This window comes from Pavona decussata, unplaced genomic scaffold (assembly GCF_977016875.1).
Source record: "Pavona decussata unplaced genomic scaffold, jaPavDecu1.1 SCAFFOLD_207, whole genome shotgun sequence".
Taxonomy (NCBI): domain Eukaryota; kingdom Metazoa; phylum Cnidaria; class Anthozoa; order Scleractinia; family Agariciidae; genus Pavona; species Pavona decussata.
Window position 1 is genome coordinate 2,273,804 of NW_028145612.1, and position 13,735 is coordinate 2,287,538.

Here is a 13,735-nt window from a genome sequence, read left to right on the forward strand (position 1 = left end):
AATAATCCGTGCTGCTCTATTTTGTAACTTTTGCAATTTGTCAGCAAGTGTTTTGGAACAGTCACCCCATACAATATCACAATAGTCAAAGTAGGGCTGGACAAGTGAATAGTAAATAGTTTTAAGAGTCTCTTGATTATCGGTTAGTTTTCTAGCTAAATACAGCATTCGCAGGCCATTAAAGACTTTGGATGAAATATTTTTGATCTGATTATCGCAGGTTAGCATTTCATCAATATGAACCCCCAGTAACTTAGCAGAGGGTTTATGTTCAATAGGTCTATTATCCAACTCTAGATTCATGAACTTGGCATTTGCCAAATTATGCCGAGAGCCAATTGTCATATAACTAGTTTTAGAAGTATTGGAACTTAATGTGTTTGTCTAATCCAATTATGTGCTGCAATTAAGTCACTATTTATAAAGAAGATTCAATTCCGGATATATCTTTATGAGCTGTAGTTATATATGTATCATCGGTAAACATACCAGGCGTTGTATGCTGCAGATTAGGGAAAATCGTTTATATAAATTATGAACAACAGTGGTCCAAGTATAGAGCCCTGGCGAATGCCACATGATATATATCGTTCTGTGGATAAGACCCCATTTACACAACATCTCTGTGTTCTGCCAGTCAAATATGATATATGATTTACGCAGCTGGAGAGCATTGCCATTGACACCATAACAACGCAGCTTACGTAGTAAGATGTAATGGTCAACAGTGTCGAAGGCTTTCCTTAAGTTGATAAATACACTACCATTAAGTTTACCAGCATCCATGTTGGCAAGCCAAAGGTTTACTGCACTTATCAAAGCTGTAGAGGTTGAATAATTTGGTCTAAAGGCAGATTGAGACTCAGTTAAAAGATTACCTGCTTGAAAATATTCTAACAGCTGAGAGTGCATGACCTTTCCACAATTTTCGATATGGCAGGTAGAATAGAAATCGGTCGGTAGTTGCTTGGAACATTTCTTTCATCCGACTTAATAATAGGATGTACTTTTGCCTTTTTCCAATCATCAGGAAATATTCCAGTCTCCATCTCATGATTAATAATATCACATATAGAGTCTGAGATATACGCACTAAAAAGCTTTAAGAGTCTACTAGCTAGTAATGTTATCTAGCCCACACTGCCTTGCTGAGGGTTTAAGATCGGAAATAAGGTTTAGAATACATCCTACGTTTGTCGGGCGAAAACAAAAATTTAAATCGGTTCTATTTAAAAAATCCTCTGGTTGAGAAGCAGTATCAGGGATACCAGATGCCAGCTTACTACCTAGCGAACAAAAGTGATTATTCATTTGTTCAGCTATATCTTGCTTTTGTACAAAATCTTTGCCCTCATAAAGAAGTTCATTTATAATTGTCATTTTAGGCTTGCAACTCAGGGAAATATGCAAACGAAACGCAAAAGACGAAAACCAACAAAAAACAACGAAAAACTCCGCTATTTACCTTTGTGTCTCTTGAAGTATTTTAAAACAAAAATTCAAATCTGGAGGTTGTTGGTTACCCGTGGCGATTGAATGACATTTAGATGTAATAATTGTTGCATTTTGAAAGGAAGAAAAAAGGAAGAAAAAAAAAATGAGTGGACCTAAAAATATTCAATTTCCCTAAGTTACTCACAGTGTTCGAAGATGTATTAGTTCCGAGAATACTTGTTCCGGCAGCTCAGCAATCCTGTTGCCACCAAGATCCCTGTAGAAGAGAAGTGAAAAAAAAATCAAACTGATATGTTATTCTTTTTTACACTTTCCATTAAAATATTAAATTTTTACATCATTTGGCGATGGTGAAAACACGCTCTAAAACATCAAGGACTTTTCTAAAACTTCATTTATGCCGCGACACCGGCTCTGTTCTTCTTTTCCTGACGATGACACTGCACACCAAAAGACCTTATAGACCTCAAAGATAGCGTTTACTTAAATAATCCGATATCCGATACGCTCAGCCTGATAACACGTGCCTCTATTCTCCAATTCGACGGCGACGCATGAATTAGATTATGCTATAATGTAATCCTGTTTTTTGTTGTTGTTGTTGTTTGGCACAATTTGATAGTTTCAAGGTAAAAAGCAGTCAAAAGTACAAAAGTAGTCCGAGTACAACAAAAATAGCTCGCTTTGCTGACTTAATCATAGATTCAAAGACTTCACCGAAATGTGGTGCTGCAGTTGGGTTCCATTGGCAAATCACTCGCAGTTCCCTTTATGCGCTTACAAAGTTCGTTCCATTGTCTCTTAACATTTGCTGCGGTCAGCCTCTCCGCGCAGTCATTCTGACTAAAGCGTTAAGAAATGCATCAGTGTTCAAAGACGACGCCATCTCTAAGTGTCAACAATGAGTCTTCAAACAGAGAAACAACACAAATAGCGCTTAGCTCGCACTCTTCCACGTCCTTTCACAGCTCTCGAAAGGTCTGGGGGATTGCTGCAGTCTAATCTTCGGCATCGGATCCATTTGCTGGTGAGCTGGCTTTGACCGAAATCGTTTCGCACACTCAAAACATTCTCTTATGACTCTTTTTACTTGTTCACGAACATGGACCGCTTAGTATTTCTCCCGTACATGATTAATCGTATAGTTAAGCCCCATCAGATGACCTTCTAATTATTGGTAGTACTTAACGATCAGTCCTGTGACATGATTCCTCTTAGGAAGTATGATTGGACACTTCACATCATATGAGAGATCGTCTGCATGTCGTAGTCTAGTGTTGGACCTCAAAATGCCATTAACTAATACTGGATTAAACGGTGCCAATGCACTTCCGCTTAGGATTTAATTGTTCCTTCTCAATGGCTCTATCTCTGCTGCGTACAGTCTTTAGACTGAATATCCCGAATGATAAATTCCCCAGCGTTTTAAAGCAACAAATGGCTTCAGTTCACTCTTCTCTCCCTGTTCAGCTGGTTTCCTACAATTGCCTGTAAATCGGCGCACCCACGCTGTCACACGAACTAAAGAAAACCCAATTTCCAGTTCTCCTTTTCTTTTTAACTCGATACCATTTCGAGTATCTTTAGGGTTCCAATCGCCACACCTCTTCGACACCAGCCGTTTCTTCACCTTCTTTATTTATTTGGTAACTGATAGCATGGATCTTTTGTCCCTGTTTCTTTTGTTCCTTTAAGTTCAAGGTTCTCTGTTGACGTTGGCTTGTTAAACTTCCACACTGGCCAGCCTTGTTTTGACTTCTTCAGATATTCGGGTCATAAGTCCACCATAAGTCTGCGCTTGCTAACTCGTCTACTGTCAGACCTTTTGTCCCAGGGTCGGCGGGGTTTACATCCGTAGAAACATAGCCCCACTGATTAGGAGCAGAGAACTCATGAACTTCTCCAACATGATGGGCTATGAACGGTTTATACTCTCTACTCTGACCTTGGATCCAGTACCCCACATTCACACTGTCCACCCAATGGGTCACTCCATTTGTTGGTATCTTGAGTGCAAAGAAAACTTGTCTTGTTAATCGTAATCCGATGGGTGCACCCAAAAATTCTAATCTGGGGATGCTCACTGCTTTCAATGGTGCCATCCGAGACTTCGAAATAAGCATTCGAGCAGTGATGTTGCCATCCTCATACACACGACATGCATAAACTATAGCTGTATGTGCGTTCTCTGACGCGTCACTGAATGTATAAATGCTCAGTTTTTCCACCTTGAGACTTGGGTCTTTCAAACACATTGGGATTTTTACAAGTTCAAGGTCTTCCAAGTCTTGGAATCACTTTGTCCATTCTTGCTGATGAGGTGTCGGCAACAGTTCATCTCAATTCCGTGCCTACAGCCTTGCCATTTGTATCAACAACTTGAACGTGATTACAAAAGGAGATAAAAAGCGTAAAGGGTCGTAAACTGCTGCTTTTTGCCTCAAAACATTCCTCTTGGTGAATTCAAATCCATCTAGGAGAATTCGCCCCTTGTAGCGGCCCACAGGACACCCAGAGTCAGTCAGTCAATCAATCAATCAATCAATCAATCAATCAATCAATCAATCAATAAATCAATCAAAATAAATCAAACAATCAATCAATCAATCAATCAGCCAATCAGCTTTATCAATCAATCATTTTTTAAAAAGTCGCGCTCTCTCATTTTCTGCCTCAGTCCAGCTGTTATCCACAGTGAAGATTTACTTTTCACTTTTCTTTTCTCTCATCGGGGCATGTTCGTTTACAACTTCCAGAAATAGAGATTTCCAGACATCCCACATCTCGTTTGGGTCATCCATAAGAGAAGCAAAGTGGAAAGGTGTCTCTTTAATGTCTTTGATGAAGGCATCACAATCAAAATTTTTGTCTAGATTCTATTATTTTTGGGTCAGCTTTCAGTGTATCATCTTTATGAGTAGCATAGATAAGATTGATAAGATAAGACTGTCTGGTTATTAGTAAATATGTGATCTCTTAGTGTTCTAGTGCTAGAAGTTATTCTCGTTGGTTGGTCTATTAATTAAATGTATTGGTAAGTTTCAGTAATGAACTTTAAGTGTTCCGCCTTGTGGGCAAACGTTTGCGACAGGAGATTACAATTTCTATCACCCATAATAGTACTCTCTTTATCTTCTTGGTCAATTTTTAGTAGGTACGATTAAAATTTGTCAAAAATTTCGACCTTCGAATCTGGAGGTCTATACCAAGTTGTCACCAAGAAAGGCTTGGACAAGAGTAACAGATTCTGTCTGTTATCCACAGTGAAGATTTCAACAGAAACTCAACAAGACTGAACAGAAACTTACACGACTACAACGTACTAAAGACAAAAAAAGACACAAGACAGACGACAACTGGGTCAGGAATATTTCTTCCCGTCCTCTAGACAAGACTGAAACCTAGGTATTCTCCTACGGACTGAAACACTCAGTGACGCCTAAACACATACTGACTGATGATATTGTATCTAGTGTTGAGGCGGTTCTGTCTCGTCAGAGAGAACTATGAGAATCAGTCAAGGATAATAGCAGAAGCAGAATTGCTTCTACTATACAATCATCCTCCCTAGCTGACAGTAACTTGACTAAAGACGAACAAAATGGACACTATAGTTAACGACAAACAGACATACGAAGAACTGAAACGAGACCCGACCCCATCACTTCAACGTAAACTTAACAGTAAACTACTTGACCTTAAGAAAACTGACGTTATTGACATACAAAGTTACAACAGACTGAGGTGCCGCGTACCGCAACCACCTAAACTCTACGGACTACCAAAACTACACAAAACTAACATACCCATGCGACCCATAGTCTCGTTCTGTGGGTCCCCGACTTACGAACTATCCAAATACTTGACTACTATACTGTAACCGTTGACAAACGAATCCCGACACAAACTACAGTCTACCGAGACCTGACGAAGGTATCTCAACTGATCTTTGATTTGCAGCCAGTTGGTGGGTTTTATCCCACCACAGATGTTATTAGATGTTTTCGCTACAATGACTTCGTCCACCCGACCATCCACACTCTCCAAGTCAATCTCCATGGTTGCTCTCATTAAATTGACCTTCTGTCCATTAGCATCATTGAAAATTACTTTCTCCTTCCCAGTTCCCAGTTCCTAGTTCCCAGTTCCTCTACCACATCCTCATTAACATACGACGTATCAATGCCTTCTTCCAAGAAACAATTAACTTTCAAGCGTCTTTCCCTATGTTTCAGAATGACTGGAACAGTACGCAAGGCAATACTACTCTGTGAATGTTCTTGTGCTGTTTCATGTGTACTGGACTTGTTTTCCTCTGTCATGGGTGTGTCAGCCTTCCCCTCCATGGACTCAGGAACTACTTTCTTTCTCGTCATGAAGTAACCGAGAGTGTCTGTCTTTGCATCCGTCAATTCCACACTCTCTGTTCCAAGTACATGAGTCACCAAGGTGCCCTTTCCCCAAGCAACGGTAACTCAGTCCGACTTTCTTCGCCGTCTCTCACTTCTTTCTATGTTCCATTCCCTCGAACATTTCACATTTCCAAATTGGGTGTTCTTGGTTGCACACTTTAAAGGGCCGATCACGTTTCTCTTCTGTGGTCCCGAAATAAGACTTAGTTGAGCTCTTTCCTCGTGCACTTCCAACAGATGCTTGTACCTGGTACCCAGCCTCCTTAGCAACCCAGTGACGCAGTCTTTCAAGAGACTCCGTGCTTCCCTTTTCTTTAATCCATCTGTATAAATAGCTACGTAGAGCTTGAGGAAGTTTTTCCAGCACAATTGCACACAATGTTCCTCCTTCCAGGGCAGCAAACTTCTTATTTTCCTTTAATGAAACCACAGTCCTCTCCACTATGTCGGCAAATCTTTCTACAATCCTGGCCAGAACGTTCGGGACACCTTGCCTATTTTTAATTAAAAACATGAAAATTCATTTCCCCTCCACCCTCCCCCCCCCCCCCCCCCTCAACAATGTTGAGGGTCAGGAGTCAGACATGGTTCGAAAATCTTGTACATTTTATCAATGTTGAGAGTCAGGAGTCAGACATAGTTTATCAACTCAACATTGTTTAGGGTGGGGGAAACTTGTAGCAAGTGCCCCGAAACCAATTGGCCAGGATTGTAGCTCTTTTGGATTATCAGCGTTTATCGGCCTCAAATTACGTAGCTCGTCGATATGGGCTTCAACCTGTCGCCTGTTTCTCCCATACTTTCAACTTTGCCTTGGCCGCTTCGTACGCATGATCCGAGTAACGAGGCCCTTTCAACGTTTCGGTCGCCTCTCCTTCTAAACAACTGTCGAGCCAAAATATTTAAACTTAGCTGACAGACTTGTTTCATCCACGCAACTGGAAAACGCTGCCCACCAAGACTGATATCCTTTCTTGTTGCCTGAAAACTTTGGGATTCAAATCCGCTCGAGCTGTATGTTTGCATCTACCACGTGACCATCTTTGCTATGGGCGCTCTTAAATGTACCGATCTGGCTCGTGTTATTTCCTTCGCTTTCCTTGCTGTTACTTTGCGATAAAAAAAGCCAAGCTTCCTTTGTCTCTATCATTTAATCCGCTTCGTCACTTGTTGAATCTGCCAGCGATGTATGTTCATTTTCTCCGTACAAGGTTTGAAGCGAATTCAGCAGCTCCAACAATTCATCTCGTCGCTTGTCGATGTCCTGTAAATTTGCCGTGACATCTTCCTTGTTTGGCATTTTTGCTGATAATTCCGCCGCTAATTTGTTTAGAAGCTTCGTAATACTTGCTTGATGGTTTTTTTCCCTTCTTTAACTCGATCTTCAATTTTTTTATTCATAAGTCCCCCAGTTTCAGTTCTCAATATAATTCCCGCCAAATATTTCCAAGTTTTAACGACTCCCTTACAAATTCCACAATACTGGTTCCGATTACAGTCTAATTATAACACCAATGCGAATATCCGGCACAAAGGACTAAAATGTAGATTCTATTCCACGACTGTAAGCTTTATACAATACGAAGCTATCTCGACAAATCTCGACAAGTCTCGAGTCAAGTTCCATAGAAGAGAGTCAGAGTTTAACCACACTGCATGACATAAAACATGTGATAATTGTCAGGACGTACATGATGTAACGCAACTCGAAATGTTGCTAACACACTGGTTGAAAATGTTCTCAACGAAGTTCTATTCTCGAACAGAAATAAGGCTCGTCGGTCTAAATCAAAGAAAAAAGAATGAGTGTTTACCGTTCGTCACTACTTACAATCCTGCTTAACCAAATCCAAAAAGCGTTGGCACCTTATTCAAAACCAGCCTGGCCTCGCCAAAATATTTAAAAACGAAACGATTGTAGCCTACGTATACAGAAAGGAAAAATCCCTCAAGGACATTCTTGTCTGCGCAAAGCGACTTCCACGAAAACAATAATCATAAAAGAGAAAGAAGCCTTACTTTTACAATAATATGCATATGCACAATGAGATATGGTTGACCCTCCGCCATATCACAAAGCAATAATTACAAATTTGTGTACTTAATTCAGTTGATCTTCCGAGTGCAAGCGTAGAAGCTTAGGACTTAAGACACTTTAATAAAAATTTTCATTTATAAAGTTTATAGTTTTCGCTGGCTGACTAGTCCCTAGAATATCCTGGTTTCAATTGACCGTTTATTCCTTTTCTAAGCAAAAATACAGTACATGTACTCCAAAAAAACCCTCTTGATTCCAAAGAAACGACCCAAAACGTTTCTTTCCATCTAAGTAGGTCATGTGACCCCAAAAACAAACAAAAACAACTTCATGTAAAACGCTTAAAGTATCCTTCACATCATTCTCCCCCTTCTCGATGGGCCAGTAACTCATCGAGCCCATAACGTTTATACTTAATGTTTTCGGTGTTCCTTAGTATGATTCAAAGTACTCTCAATGTTTTAAAAGGCTTATAACGTTAGTGCTCTCAGTGTTCATCTTGTCTCCTGGCTGTTGCGTCCTCTTCGACACATTCTAACGGACAAATCCTGGCGATTGGTCTGATCAAGGCATTACGACTCACTTGCACTTTCACTGCTCGAAAATGCCTATCCTTTTTAGGGTAAACCTCCTGAACTCTACCCAGGGGCCAATGTCCACGAAGCGTGTCTGGGGCAATCACTAGAACAACATCATTGACCTGGATGTCTTTCTGTTCCCTCTGCCACTTTGTCCTACGGTTGAGTGTTGGTAGCCATTCTCGAAGCCAGCGGTGCCAGAAATGCCGCACCAGCTCTTGTAGACGTCTCCAATACTTTCGTGGGCTAAATTGGCTACTGTCAACTGTTTCTGGAGAAAACTGACCCCCCACTTGTCCGAAAAAGAAGTGATTAGGGGTGAGTGGTACATCATCTAAGGGGTTTGCTGACTGGTGTGTTAACGGCCTGGAGTTAATAAGAGCTTCTTCACCCGTAAAGGGAGTCGTCAGTTCCTCGTCTGTAACATCCGCACTCCCCAGTATTGCATATGTTGTTCTTTGGCCGCTTTAATCATTGTCTCATGGACCCCACCAGAATGGGGAACCAGAGGGGGGTTAAAGTTCCACTTTACTCTTCTATTTGCAACGGAACTCACAATATTGTCTTGGTCCAGTTGTGCAACTAGCTCCCTCAGCTCGCGCTCCGCTCCAACAAAATTACTCCCGTTGTCAGAAACCATCTCCTTTGGTAGACCTCTTCGATTTGTCATACGGAAGAATGCATTCAAGAAGGAATCTGTGTCCAGCCCGTATGCCATCTTTAGGTGAACAGCTCGTGACAGCAAACATGTAAATAAGCATAGGTAACGCTTGGTCCTCCTCTTGCCCCTTCCTTGTACGGTCACAAATGGTCCTGCAAAGTCGACTGCTGTTCGGGCGAACGTTCGCAAGGGCAATTTCAGTCGGATCTTTGGTAGAAGGGCCATTATCTGCTTTGCGGCCTTTGCTTTCCTTCGTTGACATTCGTAGCATTCTCTTTCCACCTCACGAATCTCTTCTCTTGCCTGCATGATCCAAAATCGGGACGACAGCAATGACAGCGTGTGATTGGTTCCCGCTAAGTGGTTGCTTCCCTCATTAAAAGATTTCACAATCAACCTCGTCACTGAATTCTTCCTTGGTAGAATGACAGAGAACCTTGCATCAAATGGCAAATAGTTAGCATAGCGTAGTCTGCCATCCGATCGAAGTAGGCCATGTTTGTCCAGAACGGACTTCAAACTCAATAGCTTGCTGTTTGATGGAAGAGGCTTCTGTTTTACCAGTGCCTTGTAATCTTCATGAAATGCTTCCTGTTGTACTTTCTTGATGATTTCGATTTCCTCATCTGCGATTTCCTGGCAACCCAGCTCCCCGTAACTTCTCTCATTGATATGTATCCTGCAGTTGTTCAAAAATCGCCCAACCCGTGCTCTAACTCTCACTAGTTTTCTCCAACTTGAAAATCTGCTGGGCTGTAAACGGGAAGGTGTCTCTGGCATCAAAGCCCCGACGCATGTTCAGCCTAAAGGTGTCAGTCGGGCCACAGGCTCACCAGGCTGCCCACAAATGTCCTTAATTGAATAATGCAGTTCCGCATAGTCTATCCCAATCAACATGTCAACGACTGGTCGAGGACCAAGATCGGGGGAGTTAATGCCTTGTAGATGCTCTTATTTTGCAGCTTGCATTTTCCAGTTGACCGGCCGCATGTTTCCAGTTACTCGTGTTGCGATGTATGCTGAAATCCTTACATTAGTCCTGCCATCCACACCACGCAGGTCAAACTCCATCGGCATGGTCTGGAAGGAATCCTCTCCACCGTTGAGGACATCAACAGTGATCTTCTGCATGGTTCCCTCCAACCCTAACTCAGCGGCTACATCACCGTTTATGTAAGTCTTGGTACTAGCATCATCCAACAATGCATTCAAGACCAACCTCCGCCCTCCATCCTTCACAACCACTGGTCCGGTACGCAAAGCCACACAATGTGCCTGTTCTGGAGGCTTCGAAGTCATCATTGTTGTTGTTAAGAAACTTTCGTTCGAAAACCTGCGCTCCCCTTCCGTGCTAGGACTGGCTGGAACATTTCTGCTCTGTGAATGTCCCATTTCAGTGACCAATGCTCTTCCCGGCTCCTGATCTGCTATCTCCGGCCCATGGTTCACTCGGTCATCAGCAAAATCATTTTTTGTTACTAGACCTCCATGCAGCAATTTATTTTGCGTTCTTTGACAGCCATTTATACCACAGGACTTACTCCAGGCACAGCGGTCGCTGGTGTGATTTTTTCGTAGGCAATAGAAGCAAACTCTCAATTGTTTAGCTGTAAGCCAACGGCTTTGGACATCCATTTTCTTAAACTGTTCACAACGCCACAGGGGATGATCTTTCCTGCAAAACTCACAGTCAAGGTTTTTAGCCTTTCCTGGTGCTCTCGTCTGTCCAAAGAAGGTCTGCACTCCTTCTCTGCGCCTTCCTGCAACTCCACATAATGTCTCTGCTGCGACAGTCTGAAACTCAGCTTCTTGATGATCCAATCGCGAAGTGTCTCAACACACTCTGATTTCTTATGTTCAAACACCCATCTGTTGTAATTAGCAAGCATCAACTCGGTCATTTTCTTCTGTATCTTAATGTGCAAAGGGATAACTCTTCCTTAGCTTCTCAAATTTTGGTCTCCATCTCCTTCTGACGGCGTGCGTATTCTTCATCAAGTTGTTTTCGAGCGCGGTTGATTGATTCTTCCTTTTTACGAAATTTCTCCTCGAGGTGTCGGCGCGCTTTCTTTTCCTTTGAATGCAAACTCAATAGTTTCCCCGGAAAATTCTGATGCTTGACTCGAGAGTTCATCTTTGATGGCATGCAAATACTCTTGGAAATATTCTTGAGCTTAAAAAATTCTTCTTCGATATCCTCAATTTCACGGCTTGTTTTCTCCAGAGCGCTACGAACGCTTGCTTTCGAATACAATTCTGCCAATGATGACAAATCTACAACAACACGTTCCTGTGCTTCATTCAACAGTTTTCGGGAATCTCGAATCTCACGATGATTCGCTGCGATCGCATCTTCTAACAAATCCAACAACTGATTTTTCCTCCTTGTAAACGACGATTTCGACTTACCTCTTGCGACTTTCCGTTTCTGAATCTTGTCTGAAATTTCTTGGCGGGCATCATCCGCTGCGGCGAGGTCTTTAATTTCTGCTCTATCACGAGCTTTCTTCTTCTTCTCCGGATTTCTTGGCATGGTTTTCCTTTCAAGAACCTCGCTCTGCTACCAATTATGGTTTCAATTGACCGTTTATTCCTTTTCTAAGGCAAAATACAGTACATGTACTCCAAAAAAGCCTCTTGGTCCCAAAAAACGACCCAAAACGTTTTTTTTTTTCATCCAAGTAGGTAATGTGACCCCCAAACCAAAAAACCACTTCTTACCCTCCGTGGCAGTTCGTCAATCTGGAGGTTGTTGGTTACCCGTGAAGATTGAATGGCGTTGAAATTCAATAATTGTGGCATTTTTGGACGTTAAAATAATAATAAAAAATAAATGTGTGCACAGAAAAATATGCAATTTCGATAAGTTACTCACAGTGACTGAAGATATGTCAGTTCGGAGAATACTTGTTTCGGCAGCTCAGCAATCCTGTTGCTACCAAGATCCCTGTAGAGGAGAAAGTGCTAAAAAAGCCAGCTAATATGTTCTTCTTTTTAACAATTTCCATTAAAATATTTATAGAAAAAAAAATCACTATTGTTTGACAAGAAGCTCTATTGGAAAAGAGGCCAACAGTTAGTAAGCGTTCACTTAAATAACGCGATATTCCATACGCTCAGCCTGACTAACACGTACTTCTATTCTTAATTTCGACGGCGCCGCATAAATTAGATTATGCTAAAACGTTATCCTGTTCTTTTTTTGTTTTTTTTTTGGCACAATCTGATAGTTTCAAGGAAAAAAAGTATTAAAAAAATCTTGTTAGCTTTGCGCAAATGAAGTCTCTCACGGCATTAAATAAAATTACTAAGAGCACCTTCACAGAAACGGTCTACCTACCGCTACATCACAAAGCGTGATTACAAATTTGTGTACATAATTTAGTTGATCTTCCGAACCCAAGCGTAGAAACTGAGGACTTGAAATCTTTATTAAAAAATTCATTTGTAAAGTTTATAATTTTTAAGGCGATTATTTTATAAAATACCCTTCGTGGCAGTTCATTAATTTTATTATCATAGACGTTAACATTTTGAAGATGTTAACGAACCAAAAGCTAATTATAACCGATTTTGTTGATGGATTTGAAGAACTTCCGCCTAATAATGCCTGTGAAAAGAGGTTTATTTTCCTTTGTGTCTCTTAAATGATTTAAGCTATGAAAATGGAGAAAAATAACACTTGGAGGTTGATGGTTACGTGGTTAGAGTGAATGTAATTAAAATGTCATTATTTTGAGATTTTGGGATTAAATTTTGCAATTGCCCTAAATTACTCACAGTAACTGAAGATGTGTCAGTTCAGAGAATATCTTTTCCGGCAGCTCAGTAATTTTGTTGCCTCCAAGATTCCTGTAGAATAAAAAAAGACCAATAAAAGATCTAATTAGCTTTTCTGTTTACACTTTCTAAATCATTCATTTCTTACTTCATCTGGCATGATCCTTTTATGATACAATGCTGCTTCCTGTAACTTAATTTATTTTTTTTAATATTTTTTGTCATGGAAATTTCCACATATGTAAACATAATTGCATAAATACTTACACTTATGTACACTATTGAAGACAAAATTTGAATACTCCAAGAATAAAAAATAAAAATAATAATTAAGGGATAGAAAGGAAAAAGAAACAGGTAAAAGTCTTACAAAAATTTGGTGATTAGAACAGCTCGTTTAACGTATTGTAAACTGGAAAGTTTCTTTTCCCACATTTTAAGTGACAAGTTAATTTACCTCTCGCCCCCGCAATATGGAGCTCTGTAGTATAGACACGCCTTGCTCTGGCTAAGAAAGCGCCAAGAGAGGGAAGACTACCATTACATTTCCTGACGTACAGATAATATTTCCCTAATAACAGTATGTGATTAAACAAGAAATAATCCTCTCCTATGTCGACTTTACCAAAGATGACATCAGTGTCGGGAAAGAAGCACTGATGTGCGTGACGTAGAATATTAACTTGGAAATTTGATGAAAAATGTCACGAAATAGTAACGCGAGCAATACTTTAAAAATAAGTGAACAAAGCAGATTGCACAATTGTACTCCGGCAAAGTCCGAAGTTAATACACTGCATGACAATGATGT

At 40.8% G+C, this 13,735-nt stretch overlaps 1 protein-coding gene across 1 annotated transcript in view; it reads right to left on the reverse strand.

Annotated features, from left to right (window-relative positions):
* Nucleotides 1-12,990, reverse strand: part of LOC146460871 (uncharacterized) — an 85,433-nt gene extending 72,443 nt beyond the window's left edge. The window contains exons 1-3 of the mRNA XM_085087780.1: nt 12,925-12,990; nt 12,020-12,091; nt 1,640-1,711 (exon numbers count right to left, since the gene is read on the reverse strand). The gene's annotated coding sequence lies outside the window, so the exon portion shown is untranslated. The remainder of the gene's footprint in view (nt 1-1,639; nt 1,712-12,019; nt 12,092-12,924) is intronic.
* Nucleotides 12,991-13,735: the final 745 nt, after the last annotated feature.